The 20,515-nt window shown below is 39.7% G+C and overlaps 1 long non-coding RNA gene and 1 other non-coding gene across 2 annotated transcripts; both read right to left on the reverse strand.

Moving 5' to 3' along the window:
* Nucleotides 1-635: 635 nt before the first annotated feature.
* Nucleotides 636-19,915, reverse strand: LOC112654625 (uncharacterized). Its single transcript, XR_003133176.3, has 4 exons — nucleotides 19,642-19,915; nucleotides 8,991-9,584; nucleotides 7,954-8,164; nucleotides 636-7,710 (listed from the first exon to the last, which is right to left on the reverse strand). It is a non-coding gene; the product is annotated as an uncharacterized LOC112654625 (long non-coding RNA).
* On the reverse strand, nucleotides 4,978-5,050 carry TRNAK-CUU (transfer RNA lysine (anticodon CUU)). The gene has a single exon. It is a non-coding gene; the product is annotated as a tRNA-Lys (tRNA).
* Nucleotides 19,916-20,515: the final 600 nt, after the last annotated feature.

Genomic DNA, 20,515 nt, shown 5'->3' on the forward strand with positions numbered 1-20,515 from the left:
GTCAAGTGTGGTGACCTCTGAACCAAAGCTAGGAAAGAGAATGCTCAGAAGCTGAAGGTCAAGTCATGTCAAGGGTCAAAGGCAGGCAAATGGTAATTCAAGCACATGTGTTGCTCCATTGGTGGTCTTTCGTATCAGAAAGCTTGCCATTGCATTTCCTGCTACATTAAAAACGAGTAGCTGATTTCCTAGGCGTGGTCAGCCACAAGTCTGAGCGATAAAAGATACACAGCCTTGCAGATGATCAGAACATGCAGCGGGTAACAGGAAAAGTTCTAAACAAAAGTCTTTATCTTGTACTTACCGCAAAAAATTATACACTATTTCCAAAAATGCCTAGTATGTAAGGAGTTCTTGTTTATAGTTACAGGGTGTGACTCATTTTTGTTTTTCTTTGAACTTCCTGCATCCTTCTGCCTGGGCCCAAGGACTTTAAATTGGTCTTGTGACCAAAATTCACTTAAAATAAACTACTTAACTTCATGCTTATAAATGCCCTGTGCTTTAACAATTTTTACATGTTCCACACTTCATCCAATTCCAAACATACATACATCCATCCTTCCATCCATTTGTCTTAGTCCATTTGGACTGCTATAATAGAATATGCAATAGAATACCACAGACTGGGAGGCTTGAACAACAGACATTTATTTCTCACATTCCTGGGGGCTGAGAATTCCAAGATCAAAGTACCAACACAGTCCAGATCTGGTGAAGGCTGTTCCCTGGCTCAAAGATGACCATTCTCTTGACGTGTACTCACAAGGTAGAATCACTGAGGGAGCTCTGTGATGTCTTTTATATGGGCACAAATCCCATTCATGAGGACTTCATTCTCATGACCTGAGCATCTCCCAAAGGCTTACTTGCATATACCATCGCAGTGGGGATTAGGTTTCAGTGTATGAATTTTTGGAGGAAACATAGGCATTTAGTCTACAGCACCATCCATTCACTCATACATTAATTTATTCATTCAGCTATTCAATAATCTAATTATTTAATTATTTACCAGGAAATAATATGTGTTTTCTACATTACTACTGCAAAAGGTTATGAGAGTAAAATAAGATAATTCACAGAAAACTATGTGGCAAAATAGCATAGAGCCCAGGGATGGCCCAAGATTTTGTCTTTTATAATATTGTGTGTTTTATAATTCTCCATACTTTGGTCTCTATATTAAGCTAATAGTACTGATTTTTGAAAATTCTTTATATGTTCTAGATATTAGTCCTTTGAAGACGTGGGTTACAACATTTTCTGCCAATGGGTAGCTTGTCTTTTCACACTCAGCAGGATTTTTCACAAAGCAAGAGGTACTATTTTGATTAAGTCTAAATTTAACTTACCAATTTTTTTTATGAATCTTGCTTTTGATTTCAAATCTAAGAACTCTTTGCCTAGCTCTACATTCTAAAGGTCCTCCTATACATTTTTCTAAAACTTTTTAAGTTTTATATTTTATATTTAAGTCTATAATTCATCTTGAGTTAATTTTTGTATAAGTTATATGTTTTTGGTCGAGTTTCAATTTTTGCCTATGGATATCCAACTGCTGCAGTACCATTTGTTGAAAATGCTATCTTTCCTTCATTAAGTTGCTATTGCACTTTACTCAAAAATCAGTTGGGCATATTTGTGTAGGTCAGTTTCTGGCTTTTCTATTCTGTTTCATTGATGTATGTGTCTATCCTTCTGCCAATACCATATATTTGTGATTATTAACACTTTATGATGTCTTGAAATGAGAAAGAAGATTCCTCCCACTTTATTCTTTTTCAAAATTGGTTTGTCTATCTTAGTTTCTATGCCTTTCCATATAAATTTGAGAAATAGTTTTGTTTTTATCTACAAAACCCTTGCTGGGATTTTGATAGGAATTGAGTTAAACCCGTATATTGATTTGGAGAGAAATGGTATCTTTACTATGTCAAATCTTTCAATGCATGAATGTAGTATGTCTCACCATTTTTTTTTTTTTTGTCTCACCATTTAAATTGGTCTTCTTTGATTTCTTTCATCTGCATTTTGCAGTTTTCAGCACACAAGTCCTACACATATTCTGTTAATGCATAATTTTTTATTGATTGTAAATGGTTCTGCATTTTTTATTTGGGTAATTTGTTTTTAGTATATAGAAATACAGTTGATTTTTTGCTTTTTGGTTTTTTTTTTTTTTTTTTTGTACTTTGCAACCTTGATAAACTCAATTACTAGTTCTAGAAGATTTTATTTTGTTTTTCCTTTTACTTCATAGGGCTCTCTACATAGAAAATCATCATTTAGAAATAGGGAAAGTTGTATTCTTCCTTTCTGATTTGTGTGCCCTAATTACCTGCTTAAAATTTAATTTGCTTACATATTTCCTCAATGTACATCTAGAACTACATAAGATAGTGTTACACTTTTGGCTTCAACCACCAAATATAATTTAGAAAACTAAAGAGAATTAAAGTCAATTGTATTTAACCATATTTTTGCTTATCATGTTCTTCCTTCTTGACAGAGATAGAATCTTAAGCAGGTTCCATGCCCAGTGTGGAGTGCAATGTGGGGTTAGATCTCAGGACTCTGAGATCATGACCTGAGCTGAAATCAAGAGTCAGACGCTTAACTAATAACTAAGCCACCCAGGCTCCCCATATTTCTTTCATTTTTTAAAAGAGAAACATATTCAAAAGTCAAAAGGCAAAATTTTGGGGGTGCTTCTTGATGAGTGAGATTAGAAAGCAGTGCCCATTAGCCTAGCAAATCTGTGAATTTCAGACCCGACTTTACCTCTATCACAAGCCACCCAGCAGGATGGACCTGGATCTCCTATTTTATGGAAGAAGTTGGTACTTGCAGGCCCACAAGCCTCAGAGAAAAATAATATTTTTATGTGCATCTCATTTAATGCACACAATAGAAGAGGCATCACTATGATTACCATTTTATAAATGAGGAAGATGAGTCTTAGAAAGAAGCAGAGTAATTTGCTAAAATAACAGCTAATTAATGGTGGAACTAGGATTTTAACCATGGGGCACCTATGATCTCCAACTACAGGATGCATTACTGACCAAGGTGCTCAGCTGCAGCTCACTGAAATCCATGGCAGGGATGCTGTGACAGGTCCATTTCTGGATGATACAGGTTCTCTGACAGGTCACTTTGCCTAAAGTATGTGTAAAGATCCTTCCCAAATCTCTGTTAGACTTCACAACAGTCTAGGACGCTTCCACCCAACCCTCCCTCCTTTACTTAGGCCCAGACAAGCACCACTGATGACCCACCTTATCCCAGCTCTCTCCCGCATTGTCTCCAACTCAGGCGTTTCCCTTAAGAAAATTCTTGCACATTTAATCCCATTTTGGCATCTGTTTTCTGGAGGAACTAAACTAACAAAATCAGGCAATCTGATTTAAGAATCCAAACTACTGACTACCATTCCAGACGTGGCAGAAAGAAATGTTTCTGTGGAATTCCTTGAGATTCCGCTGGGAAGATCAAATAAAATAATATACGTGGGAAGATTTTATAATCTCTTAAACCGAATTCAAGTTAAGTTGTCTTTATTATTCAGGGTTTACACAGCATGGTGTGTCTTGGGACCTGCCTGTTCTCAGCCACCGGCTTAGGTATGGATGATTTCCAATTTATCATTTAATCTAATGATTGCTTCTTTGTTGGAACTGCAGCCTTATCACTTTAATTTTCATAATACTTAGCATAGTCATGATTTATGAGGCATGTTAGTGACATTAAAACTCTCAGTTGCCTTTTATCCAAGTAAAGTAGGATTTGGCAACAACTCTGTAAAAACTAACATAATTCGTACCCAGCAATGATCCCCTTCATTACAACCCCAATTTTCTAAATTGTCTTAAAACAAGGGTGTGGTGACTGCTTGGAGGACTGATAATGAACTATACAATCTGTCCTATCTGTCCCGTATCAGTCATAAGGGAAAACTGACCTATTATTATCTGGTTTCCTCACCCGGGCAGCAAGAGCCTGAGTGTGAGAAGCTTTTTTTCATTTAGGCCACACAAAATAATTTGAATGAATCACTTAGCTATTTACAATAGCTAATGTAAATGACTCTGTTATTTTTAAACAGACTTCTGACATTGAATAGCATCAGGATGAATTAAGTTTAACGAAATGCCAAAAATGTTAAATAGAATATTTCAAAGTACACCTGGAACGAGAAGAAAAACATGAAAAGCATAAGCTGACTACACAGGGTAGATGGTACATGAAAAACAAGTGAAATTTCCCAATTCCTACGTGCTTTCATTTTTACTATCAAAAAGCAGTAAACTGGAAAATATGGAGATTCATACTTCAGTTTAAGAGAGAATGAAAGCCCAAAATAGGTGAGCATATGATAAGAAAGCACATAACAATTGTATGAGCTCAAGTCAGGATGAATTAAATTCCAAGGGGGTAATAATGGCAAACACTGATTATCAGATTCAGAGTACTGCTCTAAATGCCTGATATATATATATTCCCTAAATTAATCCTCATAAAACCCTAGGTCAGGGCTGTTGTCATTCTCAATTTTCAGATGGGAAAAAAATTGAATCCCAGGAGGTTAAAAAGCCCATATCAGGACTGGGATTTGAGCCCAGAGGGCCTGACTCTAGAACCTTCCATCAGTATATGGTTCACAGACCAGCAGTATTGTTATTTACCTGGCTACATGTTAGAAACATGGAATTTCAGACCTATGAAATCAGAATCTGGGTCACTCTTCTACATATTGCAGTTTGAGAGGCATTTCTCAGAGCCTGTACACTGATACTCAACCATATAGTTCATGTCCTCCATCACACTTAAGACCAAACCAGCAACGAATGAGTTTCTGTTGTTACACATCCTTGTCAGCATTTGGTACTATCAGGGTTCTGGATCGTGACCATTCTAGTAGATGTGCAGTGGTATCTGTTTTACTTTGTTAATTTTTATTTTAAGTAGTCTTTATGCCCAACATGGGGCTTGAACTCATGACCTTGAGATTAAGAGTTGCATGCTCTACCAACTGAGCTAGCCAGGCACCGCAGCATCTCACTGTTTTAATTTTAATTTCCCTTGTGACATATGATATGGGGCATTTTTTCATATGTTTATTTGCCATCTGTATGTTTTTACAGGGGAGGTGTCCATTACGGTCTTTCAGCCATTTTTGAATTGGTTTGTTGATTTTATTGTTTTTAAGAATTTTTTATGTATTCTGGATAATTTTCTTTTTATCAGATGTATCATTTGCAAATATTCTTTGCTCAATCTGTGGCTTGTCTTCTCATTCTTTTGAATTAGATAGATGTTTATTTTCACTTTTCACATTTGTTTGGGGGGATATTTAGTCTTCAGCTCATTTCATAGGTATTTTTAAGCATCTTTTATATGGCAGTTACTGTGTATAAATTGGGAGATGAAAGGAAAAGAAAACATTCCCTCCCACTGAGGGCTTTAGAGTATAGTGTGGGAGATGGACATGTGAAGGAGCATCAGGACAGTGGGAGCAGGAAGCACAGGGATCTATGACAGTACACAAATTGGTCCATTAACAGAGACTGGTAGGGAAATTTGTAGGATTTAACCATAAGAAGGAGGCAGAAACATTCCTGGTAGCAGGTGCAAAGCAATATGAGAATAATGCAACAGAGGAATTTCAAGTTCAATATGGCTGGAGTACAATGACAAATGTAATAGAGAAATGGACAAGTCATATGTTACCTAACAGTAGTTAAATTTTATTTAATAATTATGTGCCAGACACTCTTCCAGGTTCTTGTCGTGTCTTTTATTGCCACAATACTTCATAAATAGGCACTATTCTTATTTTATTATTCCCATTTTGCAGATGAAGAAATTGAAATATGGATAGTTATATTCTTAGCAAGTATTTGGATATCAATCTACTCTGGTGCTGGGACACACACTTCTGTTTTCCATGCCATAATGTCTCTCAGGGATGTTGTATCATAAGGAGTTTGATCCTGAATGTAATCAAGGAGTTAAGAATTTTAAAGCAAAAACATAATATGATCTATAAGTATTTGTATCATGCATCCAAGAATATTTGCATCTTTAAATTCCAAGCCTCTCATAGATGAGGATTGATTTCTTAACCCCAGTTATAGTGTGACGAACACAAAGATTTAATTGAGATAATGAAATGCCAGATATTCTTTTCCAACTAGGTAAGCTGGCAGAGAGTCCCTTTCTATTCTTAGGTATTCTCTAGAGATTTCTTAATGTTCCAGCAATGCCTGTGTTGGATCCCTAACATAATCTAAGATGGGATTTTGCCAGTTTGCTTTGCTTGTTTGATGTTCTGATGACTGTTTGTGGAACCCCAAAATTGCAGCCAAGAGAGTAAGTCATGTTAGTCACTTGGAAATGTCAGCCATATTGGAAACATACATCACAGAAGGCACTTAATCCAAAAATCACTTTTCAACGAGGTCAGTGGTATTGGAGAATTAGATGTTGTAGGTTAAAGAGAAGATGTGTGGCTTCCAAGTGTGGAGATATTAAAGATCTTTGGAGATCTTTACACAGGGATGTTCCATGTACAATAAACTGATATGACGTTTTAGTGAATTGAAGGAATTTGTTGGTAGAATTAATAACATTTGCTCAGTGAAATCTAAAACCACAAAGATATAGGACTTATGTGCAAAATGAATTTTTCCCATTTCTACTGTCATTCTAGGAATCTGAGGAAATCTGAGAGTAAAGATTTTTTTAAAAGGGTCCTAAAAATTCAGTAAGAGAAATGGACATGTGGGATAATAAAAGAGATATTTATCTACAGAGTATTATGGGGAATAATAGAGAGGAACGGTACTTGTTCCATTCTGAGTTCACAAGAGGTTTCCTGGAAGAGCTAATGCTTTAGCTGAGTATTAAAGATGAGTCAGGCATAATTAGCCTATGAAGAAGGGTAGGATGAGTGTTCCAGATTGAAGGAATAAGTCCCGCAGAGGCATGGAGCAGGAAGCTGCATGGTCCATGTGTGGAATTAAAAGGATATTTCAAAAGTGGAAAGGGACAGGGGGCATTATTGGGAGATAATACTGGAGAGGGAAGTCAAAGAGGGCTGGATAAGTAGTTTACTGCTTAGTTTGGTGCTTAGTAAATGATGGGGAGCTTTTAAAGATTTAAAGTATTTGAGATCAATTATTTAAACTGTTGTATGCAATCTAAAACGAATTTAGGTAGAAGGAGACCGGTTGTAAGCAAATTAGGATAACTCTAAGAGCCTGGATTACTGTAATAATTTCAGGAATGGAAAGAAAGAGATATATTTTTCTTTAAAAAAAAAAAAACAAAACCTCTTCAGAATGTTAAATCCACATAATTTGGTGATAAATTCGATGTGTGTGAAGATCAGAAATGGAGAAGTAAAAGGTAACTAGTTCCAGTGAGTGGTGAGGCAGGGTGCCACTAACAGGGCTAGGAAATAAAAGAGAACATGTTTGGGGTGAGTTCCATTGTGAACATATTTTTTGAGGTGTCCATTTTATATTCAGGTTGAGAAGTCCAGGCTTAAGCTCTGAAGAAAGTTTTGGGCTCCGATGAGAGAGATGGATTTGGAGGTCATCAAGACCACTGGTGGTGGCTGAATCCATGAGAATGGAGGTTACCCAGGGACAGTGAGGAGAGGCATGATGAAATTTGCTTCATCCAAATTCTCCAAATGGATGTCTGGTGCCAAGACAGAACAAAGTCACTATGGACTTAAGCTATTTGGGTCTAGATTGGGGAGATTGTCATCGCATGCTTCCTGTTCAGGGGCTCAGGAAATTGGTTTAGGGAAATGGCAAGTGGCCCAAGCACTAGGGAAAATAAATCTAAAGGCCTAAGCCAAAAGACTGAAACTAGTTACTTAAGGAACTCTCTGAGCTCTCTCAGGGATGTAGTTGATTCACACACCTACAGGACACTTACCTTTGGTTTGCCTTTGTTACCCTGAAGTTACAATGAGATGGGTGTGAAGGTACAGGATCATGTCCTTTCTCAATGGTGTGAACAATTTGTCACAGACAGGGCCTGATGACCTGCCCACAAACACTATGTTGAGAAGCATCTCCAGACCCAGATCATTAGGAGGGATTCTCCAGGTGCCAAATAGTTGCTGCTTCTGCTGCTTGTTTCAAGCCTTTATAAAAATGAAAATTATCCCAAAGCCATGAGGTAAATGCCCTTTTGCTTGCGGAAGTAGCCTAAGTCTGGGGAAGAGTCATATTGGAGATATCAAATTCCCTAAGCTTGTCCACACAGGACACCTTGTGAGATACCCTGAGGTAATCGAGGTTATTGAAGGCAGTATCATGATTGATTGCCATGCAGGTCTGCCTTTCCCACCTCCTATGCCTTTTGCTATGAAGCAGATGGTGCTTTGGCACTTGTTAGGAGCCCAGCCTAATTCAAGAGCATATTTTTACTCTCACTGAAGCTACTGAATTTGAGGGGGCCTGGGGAGAATTAATATACCTCAGTATTCCTCTAACATCTTTTCCCTGTGTGATACATCCATTCTCACCTGCTGTTTTCATATTGTACTCCTTTCATCCCTCTGTCTCATATTGAAAGCCCGCTGTGCTGGAACACCGCCTCTATCATTCTTAACAGGCTGCACACACCGTCAGAGTTTGGCAAATGGCAATGCCCTTCTAGTGGAAATCTTTTCCCAGGGCCTTATTCCCAGATGCTCCGGTCTAGCAGGGGTTAACTAGAGGCCTGCTCATGAGCCCATCTCTGAGAAGCTGACTTGCTCCTACTTGCCTGGCTTGGAACTTCTACAGTCTGTTTCAACACCTTTTTGAGTTGGGCAAGATTGCTATGGGATAGCTGTGAGGACCATTGCTAGTGAGAAAGTCAAAGCAAGACTAGCAATTAGATAATTAAATTGGAAGGTGTTCTTTAATAAACAATTCACCACAGTTCCCAATCATACGTACTTTCTGGCTCTCCTCCAAACTCACCTATAGATCCCCTTCTGCCACTGGGGCAATTATTCCCCTCAAGTCAAGTGCCTGGAAGGAGTCAGGATGGAAGGCAGGACTCAACTCCTTGTTAGAGCTGCTGGATGGATTCTCCCACACTCCCTGAAGAATCTTTATAGTCCAAGTCAAAGACTCATCACTAGGTAAAAACTCAGTTTAGTACTGTTATTCGCGGGTCACAAATTCAAATTGGCTGAGCCACGGTGGCCAGATATTTCTCAAACATTTTTCTGGATGTTTCTGGGAAAGCGTTTTTTGGATGAGATTAACATTTAAATCAGTGGATTCTGAGTAAGGCAACTTACCCTTCATAACGTGAGTGCGCCTCATCCAATCAGTTGGAGGTCTTAATGGACCAAAGACTGACCTTCCCCAAATGAAAAGGAATTCTCTTACCAAACTGCTTTTAAACTAGAACTGAAGAGATCCCTGGGTGGCGCAGCAGTTTGGCGCCTGCCTTTGGCCCAGGGTGCGATCCTGGAGATCTGGGATCTAATCCCACGTCGGGCTCCCGGTGCATGGAGCCTGCTTCTCCTTCTGCCTGTGTCTCTGCCTCTCTCTCTCTCTGTGTGACTATCATTAAAAAAAAAAAAAAAAAAAAAAAAAAATTTAAATTAGGACTGCAACTCTTTCCTGAATCGGCAGTTTGTTGGTTTACCCCATCCGATTTTTTGGACTCTCTAATCCTCCATAATCAGGTGAGCCAATTCCTTAAAATCTCTCTCTCTCTCTTCCCACACTTTTTGTTGGTTCTGTTTCTTTGGATAACTCAGACTAATACAGATAGACAGCTACACACACACACACACACGGATAGATGATAGTTAATACACCTTATAAATATTGTCCTAACAAGATTGCCCCAGGTAGGGTAGGTGGATAGTTTGATACAAGGGTGGAGGGTGTGAGGAAGTTTGTGGTGAGATAGCTTTTTAGTGTAGACCCAAGGAAAGCCCTGCTTTCTTTCTGGCAAGGGTTACAGTGGGCCTCGACATTTGTTTGATAGTTTTAAGTGAATCATTATTTTTCAGTCAGTTCTTATAATAACAAACTAAGTAACTTAAAGAAGCCATTCCACCCAACACTGCAGGATAGTCCATGAATGAGGAATACATGCCCCCTCTCCCTTCAAAAGAAATTATCTTGGGGCACCTGGGTGGCTCATTTGGTTAAGCATCCTACTCTTGATTTTGGCTCAGGTCATGATTTTGGAGTCATGGGACCGAGCCCCATATTTGGCTCTGCACCCATTACAGAGTCTGCTTGTCCCTCTCTCTCTGCTCCTCCCTGTGATCTCTCTCTCTCTAAATAAAATGTTAAAAAAAAAAAAAAAAAGAAAGAAAGAAAGAAAGAAAGAAAGAAAGAAAGAAAGAAAGAAAGAAAGAAAGAAAGAAAGAAAGAAAGAAATTACTTCCCTGCCTGTCTGGGACACAATAGCTTCACATTAACCATTTGTCTTTTTGGCTTCCACATATCTGTTTGAATAATTATTATTCATCTGCTGGGCCCTTCACAGAATTCCAGCTGTAAATAGCACTCATCATCACCCCCATCACCACAGCTGGTAATGAAGAGAAATGTGCTGGGTAATGAGGAGAGCGGCCACCATTACAGTAATGAAGAAAAATAGACAGAAAATGCTGCAGGAATGGCATCTCCACTATTTCCTGGTATAACTGGCATGAGGTAATTGCTTTTTTATCCTACCTGCCTTCATCTTTGCAAACTACTTCCAAATTCCTTACATTCATCACAAAATTGAAAATTGAAGTAGCATAATAAATTAAAAAGGCAAAAGAGCTCAGCTTTATGGTGCTCATCTTAAAAGAAGGAAGAACATTTACAGGATTAATAAAAGGGGTAAGAGTGAGGGTGGGAGGTTGTTTCTTCTTGTTGTTATTTTTGTCAGTATAGTTTAAGCCTTCTTGCTACTACATACAAAGACAGACACCAACAGGAATAACTCTGATTATGCTCTGAATACCTATGCTTCAGCTACTACTGTCATGAAAAATGTACCCACTCATATGCAGTAGAATGAAACACAAGGCAGGTCTACTTTCATTCCTTCTGCTGGTAAACCCAGGACTGAGAGCAGCAGAGAAATTAGGTTATACCCATAATGCCTTATGTACCAAAATCAGCCTTGTTAGAGCAATATTCACCAGGCATGTCATTTTTCTGGTTTGCCCATTTTCATCATGTGCTCTTGTTGGGGCTATTCCAAGTGCAGTCACAAAGATTCTTAAACTCAGGGTTTTATAAAATCTACAGGAATTAAGGACCATGACCGAGCCCCATGTAAAGCACCATGTGCAGCTGGTAAAACCAACTTAAGTATCTTCTACTCTTTTAGAAACATATCCACAAATTCTTTGATATTTCTCTCCCTCTTCTTCCCTTGAGCGTGGGCTCAATTTAATGACTTGCTTCCAGTGAATAGATTACACTTCCAGATTAGGCTATAAAAAGACTGCAGCAAAGGTGGGAACAATCCAAATGTCCAGTGACAGACGAGTGGATAAACAAAATGTGTATATACCTGCAATGGAATGTTATTCAGTCATAAAAAGGAATGAAATTCTGATACATGCTACAACCTGGATGAATCTTGCAAACACTATGCTAAGTGAAATAAGCCAGACACAAAGGGATAAATATTATGATTCCACTTACATGAGGTATTCAGGGTAGGCAGATTCACAGAGACATAAAGTAGAACAGAGAATACCAGGGGTTGGAAGTAGGAGGATGGGGAATTTTTGCTACATGGATATAGAGCTTCTGTTTGGGATGATGGAAATGAATTGTGGTGATGGTCACACAACAATGTGAACATAATTAATGCCACTGAAATCTACACTTGAGAATTGGTTAAAATGATAAAGTTAGGGGTGCCTGGGTGGCTCCATGGGTTAAGTGGCTGCCTTCAGCTCAGGTCACAATCTCAGAGTCCCGGGATACAGCCTGCACCAGGCTTCTTGCTCTTCCTCAGCCCCTCCCCCTACTCCTGTGTTCTCTCTCTCACTCTCAAATAAATAAAAGTCCAAAAAAAAAAAAAAAAAAAGATTGCAGCTTCCATGTTAGGTGTTGTATGTCTCTCTTTTTGTCTCTTGGACCCCTTACTCTGGGAAAAGCCCACTACCATGTCTTGAAGCCACATAGGTGGCTGTATGGAGATGTCCATGTGGCAAAGAACTGAGACTTCTGGACAACCCTACTTAGGGATCCTTCTTGGATGTAGATCCTCCAGGCACATCCAAGGCTTCAGATGATGCAGCCCTAGCTGATATCTGGACTGGAAGCTCACAAGAGACTCTGAGCCAGAACATCTACTTAAAATCCCCACTCTGGGATTTCTGACTCTTGGAAACTGTGAGATAATAAATGTTTTATTGTTTTAAGCCACTTGTTTTAAGCCACTAAATCTTGGGATAACTTGTTACAGGGTAATGGATACTGAACACGGCATGAGTATATATACACAAATTCACAATCATATTGAATAATATAAATTAATAATAATTTTAGATAATATTTATTTTTAAAAACCTTCTACTTTTTCCTACATGACAATTGGAAAATGTTAACCACTGAGGTTAAGAAAAACATCTATGTTCCGATCCTATTTTGTATCTCTTCCTTGCATTCATTTGGTTCTTTAAAATATGGCCCTTTCTTCTCATGTTCCATATGGTCCCCTTTCCCACATTTGTGTGGGAATGGGTATTTTTATATCAACTGCAGAAACGTTCTTTGTCTCTATCTGTAGTAATTCAAAATTCATAGTTCAAGTATAGAATCCGTATTTCAACTTTATATCTAGAATTCCAGATACTACTGGGTTGTCGCAAAGATACACACCAAATGGAAACACCTCAAACGAACCCCCACTATCTGTTGTCTTCTCTCTCTTTCTAAACTCTGCCTATCCTTATTGCAGTGATGATGAAAACGATTTATACATAGCTCTGGGGTTTATAATCATAACTATTACCAGAAACATTCTTTCTCACTCACCCATGTCTAGTGTATACTGACTAAGGCCATCTACAAGCAGCATATAGGAGATAAGGCCTGGGAACCTGGTTGACCCAGCAATAGTGTTATCTATCTGATCTTCTGAGGAATCACTCAGCCTTTTGGGAAAGATCTCAACAGTACCAAAACAACCAAGTTGAGATGGCAAGTCATGAGGCAAAGAGGAGGAGGATAGGAGGAGATTCTAACAGAGGACCATGTATAGAATAAAATTGACAAAAATGGCATAAGAAATAACTTGCTATATTATAAAGTCAGGAATCTAAACCATTAATTTTAATTAACTTTGAGTTTGGGTCAGATTCTTAAAGAAGCCAAAGTATGCTACTAACCAGAAGGGATTGCTATCACAGGACTTCCTATGCTGCATTATTAAGTATCCCATTCTTTTTCTCTCCCTGGTAGATACCACATTTGCATAAATCATTATGTTTTGGCATCATACATTCCTTTAAATATTTGTAAAATAGCATAAAGTAGGAGGTAAAAGATAAGGGCCCTCAGCTTCCCTCTGTCTTAAAGATGACCAGATAACTTTAGATATGGTCTTTAGTCTCTGAGCTTCTATTGTGTCAATTGTGTCATCTGTGTCATCTGTAAAATGGGATCATTCTATCCAAGATGTTTGAACTGGATCAAATGATCCACTGAAATTTCTTCAAACTCTAAGCTTTGCAGTTTACTTTTCTGTAGTTGAATTCTGATGTCCATATACTCTTCTATAAGTTATTCCTAGCATAGCTACCTGGAAAGTTCAGTTTCTCCATCTCCATATTACATCCTCCAACTCGAACCAGAAGCATAGTTTGTATCCTGAAAACTCAAGAAATATGAATGACGCAAGAATAAATAGCGGGATGGTGAGTACCTTAGTTACAGCTTTATTTCCAGGGAAGTTCTTAGCCCAGCAAAAATGGTACTCCAAAGAGGGAAAGCTAGCTGAATGTCCCACTCAGTCAGGACCTGCAAGCCTGGAAACTTGCCAGGGCAACAAGGGCATTTACAGGAAAAGTGGCCTGGGATGTGTACAAGGATGATACAAAGCTAAGAAAAAAAAATTCCAGAGGCTAAACTCCATCAATTTCACTGTTTGATCAACTTTGGTGGCAAACGAGTTTAGCTGGTACTCAGAACATGTTCTCAGGAAGTGAAAAAGCAAGTAATTGCCTTTCCTCTTCTTTTCTTTTCTTTTTTCTTTTCTTTTTCTTTCTTTCTTTCTTTTCTTTTTCTTTCTTTCTTTCTTTTTCTTTTTTTCTTTTCTTTTCTTTCTCTCTCTCTCCTTTCTCTTTCTCCTTCTTTCCTTCCTTCCTTCCTTCCTTTCCTTCCTTTCCTTCCTTCCTTGTCTCTCCATCCTCTCCCTCCTTATCTTTCTGTTATTTTTAAGTTTTTCCATTGCTCATCAAATGGAGGAATCCTTTTATACCAGTCCTCAACCAGTTGCTAAGAGTCTGCTGGTAGAGCTCAAAGCTTGATCTGATAATGCTCCACTGAGTAGCCTGGGGATTGACAGCTTCCCCAGGGAGGAATGAAACATCTGCTGGAAACTCCCCACCCCCACCCCTGACCTTACAGCTTTAGGGGAAATGAAAAGCAGCTTCTCTTGACAAAAAGATTGGGAATTTCTGCTGCAATGTCTTGCTATTTCTTTAAGACTTCCATGGAAATGAAAGATGTTCCCAAGCAAAGATAGGTCAAATCTATTGAGAGAGGATGAGGCATTTGCCTCCTGAAAAGTGCAGAATAATAGAAAAGGTTATTTTCTGATGAAACAAGGGTATCATTTTGTTTGGTTGGTTTTGTTTCATATTTATTTACTGAAAGTAGGGAGAAATGATTTAATTTCGGTATGAAAATAGCTAATTATTAGAAGAAAAAAGGAAGGGATTTCCAAGATGGAGCCCTTATAGTTTACACAACATATAACCTTCCTGTTCCTTCTCTCAGCCTTTCCCTCCTCCCTTCCCTCAGCCATTCTCTTTCCCTCCTCAGCTCCCAGAGAATCATCAAGAAGTTGAGTTCCAGTAGCACTGGCCTAAAAGACATTTTATTCTTCTCTCCAGCCCCCAAATGGACCATCTTACTAGAATTCATTCCATCATTACGGGGAAGGGGATGCATTGAGCAAGCCTTTCTCCAAACTACAGCTACATTTTTATATTAATCTGACACCTGCCATCTGCTTTATTTCCAGGGAAGTTCTTCTTAGCAGGAAGGTAGCACTCCGGGGGTGAAAACCTGGCTGAATGTCAATGAGGATTCGTTAGATAATATCCCGAATGCCCTTTGGAGGCCCTTGCAAAATAACAACTAAAGGTGGTACAGTGATTTCCTAAATCCAAGATTTCAGATTTATCTTTGATGTTCCCTGGGTGCTAGGATGTTTGGTTATATAGAAGAAAAAGATATATTAAACAATTTTTATTTCAGCTGGTCTTTTACAGAGACCAGAGAAGTAATTTTATCTGGATTCTCCATTTCAGTGTGGGACAATAACAGCTGGACAGGGATTGTGTCCCACATTTTGTGAGGTTTGAACTTGACTGCCTTTGTCAGGGTGGCATTTGATAATAAATCAATAGAGCACTGTTATTAAGACACGAGACTACGATCACTTTAGAAAGATCCTAAACCAAGACACTTTTTCTGGACCACTACAGTCTCTATGACTGTAAAAGTCATGATGTACTTGAAAGATTCACTGCAGCCTAGGAAGCATTATAGTGGGATGATCTGGAATCAGACTGTCTGGATTTGAAGAAGAACCCCATCATTTGCTTACAGATGCTGTGATTTTGAGACAGTAGATCACAGGGGTTAAGAATTTAGGCATTGGAAAAAAAAAAAAGAATTTAGGCATTGGAACCAGACCACTTGGGTTGGAACCCTGATTTCACCATTTCCTTGCTGGCTGAGTTTAGGGAAGTTCTTCAAACCTCTGGGCCTCAGTTTCAACACCTATGAAATGAGGGATATTAATGGCATCTAATCTCCAAATGTTATGGGGAGGATAAAATAAGTTGATGCATGTAGAATGCTTTGATCAATGTCTGGCACATAGTGAGTGCTCAATTAATGTTAGCTACAGAGATTGGTAGTATTTTTTCCCCAAAATTTTTAGTATTTTAGCCAATGCCAGGCAAAATCAATAAAGAAAGGGAGCTAACCAAGGAGAACTCAGGATAAATACAGAATTTGGCAAGACTGGGAATCAGGCAAAGCTAAGCCTTTGGCTCCCTCTGTCCGTTTTACTTTCTCTAGGTTCCTCCTAGAATACTGCACCCAACCTCCAGATTTTTTTCTCTGCTCCCCTCCATATTTACCCTTCCTCAGTCACCTTTTACCCACACTAATTCTGTTCTGTTCTGTTCCGTCAGGACTTTGCTCTGAACCAGTGAAAATATTAAAAAAAAAAAAAAATCTAATCTAAGGTATTAATGGATGCTGATCAGTTAATGTTATGCTTTTGGGATTTCACATTTGCATTTTACAAAATAAAGATTGTCTTATCACCAGGAAGAATAACCAGAATTAAGAACTTCATGTAATGTAGAAAGTGGGTAAGGATGATATTTAGGGGTAGGTAGAGCATTCCATCTTCCTTGAATCACAGATAAGCTGCTATTTGGATAACCGAAGAGCTGGTCCTAAAGTTATTTAATACAAAGTATCAAGGACAGAGTTTGAGGCTAAAGCAGAACTCTCTGTGCTTAAACACCATGATATTAGGTTGACAGGCATGGCATCAAGGCCTCTGTGTTACTGGTCCCACAGCTCCCAGGGCTGCTGTCAACAAGTCTGACAAATTGGACTAGCCAAATCTCTCAGTCACATCAGATTTTCCTAAAGATGTAGATACACCTGCTGAAGATGTTCCAAACAGAGGAAAGCAGAATAAAGCTAACAAATGGAGAAATGTGGCAAAGGCCCAGCACTGACTTCCATCACCAATTATTAATGGCCCTGGGATATGTAGCATTCCGAATCAGAAAGGGGGTCAAGAGTAAGAGGATTTAGTTCTAGATCCATCTCTGTCACTAACAGATTGTGTCTTTAAGCGAGTCAAACCCCTTTATCTTGGAGGGTTCCATTGCAAAACTAGGGGAGAGATGCTCTAAGAGCACTGCCCCTTCATCTCTTCATCCTTCCTCAGAGTTCCCAGTGGGGTTCTGGGGCACCCTTAAAGTCCCACAGAGTAATTTAGGTGCCTCTACAGACAGACAATAAATAACAATGGGGTTTCCTAATCAAAGAAAGCCATGAGAAAATTAAGATACTGAGAAGATTAATCTGGGGGAGAGAAAATATGGAATAAGATAGTAGAAAGTCTGGATACAAGATTACCAACTAGAAGGCTCCTATAGTAAAAACAAAATAAAACAAAACAACAACAAAATATATCTATAAATATATATATGTTATAGAGAGAGTAGCAAGATTGGATACAGTATCACCAACAAGAAGGCTCTTACACAAAAATATATATGGTAAACACTATAGAGTCAAATATATATAGTTAAATATAAATATATATTTTTATTGTATATATATGGTATACTATATATACAGTAAATATGGAATAAGATAAAGAATAGCAACACTGGATACTAGATCACCAACTAGAAAGCTCTTAAAGTAAAATATATGTACTTTAACATATATATATGTGTGTGTGTGTATATATATATGTGTGTGTATATATATATATATATATAGTCCAACAGCTAGGGTAGGCAAGTAACTGTCAGCACTGGCTGCCCCCTACAAGCTTTCAAACATTCAAATGCCCAGGCTTTACCCCGGAAGAGTTTTATGAAACTTTCTGAGTCCAGGATGTAAGCTTTAGTGTAATGTAAAAAGCTCCCCATGTAATCCTAATGTTCAGCCAGTTATAAAACCACCAGTGGTAGTCTATGCTGGCTTTTAATGATGAACGGGAGAGTGGTAAGAAACCTGTGAGGGTGACCTAAAAGGACTGTTGATTGATTACACAGGAGAGATAAAGGTCAGGGAAGACTCCAAGACAACTCAGATCTCAAGCCTAAGGGAATGGACAGGATGATACCATAGTAGAAGGGAAATGGTTTTGGAGGAAAGATGGGTTTGAACTGAAGTAGGTGGTAGGATGTCCCAGTGATTCCATCTCTTTACAATATTCACAGTCATAGCAGCACCATATCTACTCTGACCAGAAAAATTAACCTTGAATTGACTACTCATTAGCTTTTATCAAAAACCCTGAGGAAACAAAATAGCAGTACAGGAAAGATGGACTAAGAGGGTGTCACATATTTTTTCAGTGTTTGTGTGTTTGGCTTAACTTCTTTTGGACAGCCATAAGTTCTTTGCATGTTTATGGAAGCTTTGGACCCAATTCTCAGAAAAAAAAAATACCATTAGAGATATGTATGTAAAGTTTTGTATGAAGGCCAGGTTAAGAATCCCTTTTCTAAATAGGGACTAACGGGGGCACCAAGACAAACAAAGTTCTCATTGCTGCCATTATTCCTCTTTTGTTGTGATTTTAAGATCGAAAACTGCAGACAGAAGAGAAATACAGAAAAGAGATGGAGAGTAGCATTTTTATTTTTTTCTAAACAACAAGGTCACTGTTGATTCTCAAGAGGAGGCATTATCTCTCCTTTGCTTTGGAGAATTTCGTGTCTTCTGTCTTTATTCTTCGATTAAAACGTTGATGTGTTATGTGCACCTGTCCTCGGCTTTATTGTTAAGACATCCTGGCAACCACGAGAAGACATGCCAGCTCGTGATGACTATCTGCATTTTTAATAATGCTTGAGCATTGCCTGCAAATAGGATTTCAGTATCTAGAACTTTTGACTTGGAAAATGAAACAGCTCTTGTTAGTTCTAATAGAAAAAGGCAGCTTGATTTCCAATGCTCTGTTTTAATTTGGGCTTTACCAGCCAGTGATTTTATTGAAAGTGAAATCCATATTCCCGTTTAGCTGTAGCATCTCAACTCTAAAATGGGAAAATCACAGCTTCAGTAACAGAACTGAGAATGAGGTCCTGGCATCTTTCTTAAAAGAAATTTGGATAAGAGTTCTCGGTAAATGCTCACAAATTACTCATGCCGTATGTCTAAATACAAACAGGTTTAGAAAACCTGGTTGAATTCAATGAAATAATTAGGTATGAAGAAAATAACGGTTTTTTTTGGCTTTTTGTTTTGTTTTGTTTTTTGGTTATTTATTTATTTTTGCCAGGTTCCTATTAACATGGGACCGTACTTGTTCCAAGGCAATGAAGAGGGGAGTGGACAACAAGGTCCTGCCACGAAGAAATGCATATGCGCAAGCTCTATTTCCATGAAGAGGTTTTGTGCTTTCCCACACCACCCAGAGTGGGGTCCATGTGGCATCGTTCCGGTTTCCCCTTGTAACCTGAAGGAAAACTTTCAAAGTGGCGCCCTGGATGTCCTGCAAGTGAAGGAGGAGGATGTGCTCGATTTCCTCGCAGCAGGAACCCACCGAGGCACCTCCAACCTTGACTTCCAAACTGCAGTAATTAGGAAAAAAATAAAATTTAAAAAAAGCGCGGGGATGGGGTGGGGTGGGCAATGGCATTACCTCATAAACCTGAAGAGAAGCTGTTAGAAGCTTCTGCGGGCAGCTCACGCCATCGTTGCCACCGCACACCCCGCCGAGCTCAGGGCCTCATCCCGCCGGCACATCCCGCCCGGGGAGCTGAGGTTTGCCGCTGCCCCCGGAGCCACGCCTGCCGGGCCCCTCGGCTTCTGGAACCTTCCTAACCTGACGCAGGCCGGCTCCGCAGCCGTGACTTCCGGCGGGTGCCGGGCCCGGGGCTGCGCGCCAGCCCCTCACGCAGGCGCCTCGGTGCGCGTCGTCGGCCCCTCAGAGGGTCGGCCGCGCGGGAGGAGGAGGCGGGCCTCGAGGCTCTGCGCATGTGCGGCACCGTCTCCCATGAACCTCTGCTTCTGCGGAGAACCGGAAGGGCTGGGGGCGGAGCGCGGGCCGCCGACCGAGTGGCTGCGCCCGAGAGCCAGTCCTGGGTTCAGCAGCGAAAAGGACGTTCCTTTCCAAAGTGCCCTCCCGTGGATGCCTAGAATTACACGGTTCGCGGCAAACTGCCCCATGAGGCTACTTCATCTGAACAGGGGGTAGGAATGGCTTAGAGACCAATGCGGGCGGCTCCCGCTGGCGCTGTCTGTGTGGGGGCCGGTCCCCGGGAGCCCGGCCCCCACCTGGGCCCTGCGCTGCGTCCTTCCTCAGCAGGTGACGGAGGAAGGCGACCGGCGACTCGTGCATCCAGTAAGGAGTGCTTCGCCTCCCAGCCGCGTCCCTGCCCGGCTCAACAGACTTTGAAAAGTCTCTGCGCTTCGCCGAACCGCGTTTTCTTTGTGACAAGCCGTAGATTCCAGAAGATAAAAATGCAAGGCTTAGACGACGTGCGCAGTGCACTTCGGGCTTCCTCGCCTTAGCC

The sequence above is a fragment of the Canis lupus genome, chromosome 15 (assembly GCF_003254725.2).
Source record: "Canis lupus dingo isolate Sandy chromosome 15, ASM325472v2, whole genome shotgun sequence".
NCBI classification, from domain to species: domain Eukaryota; kingdom Metazoa; phylum Chordata; class Mammalia; order Carnivora; family Canidae; genus Canis; species Canis lupus.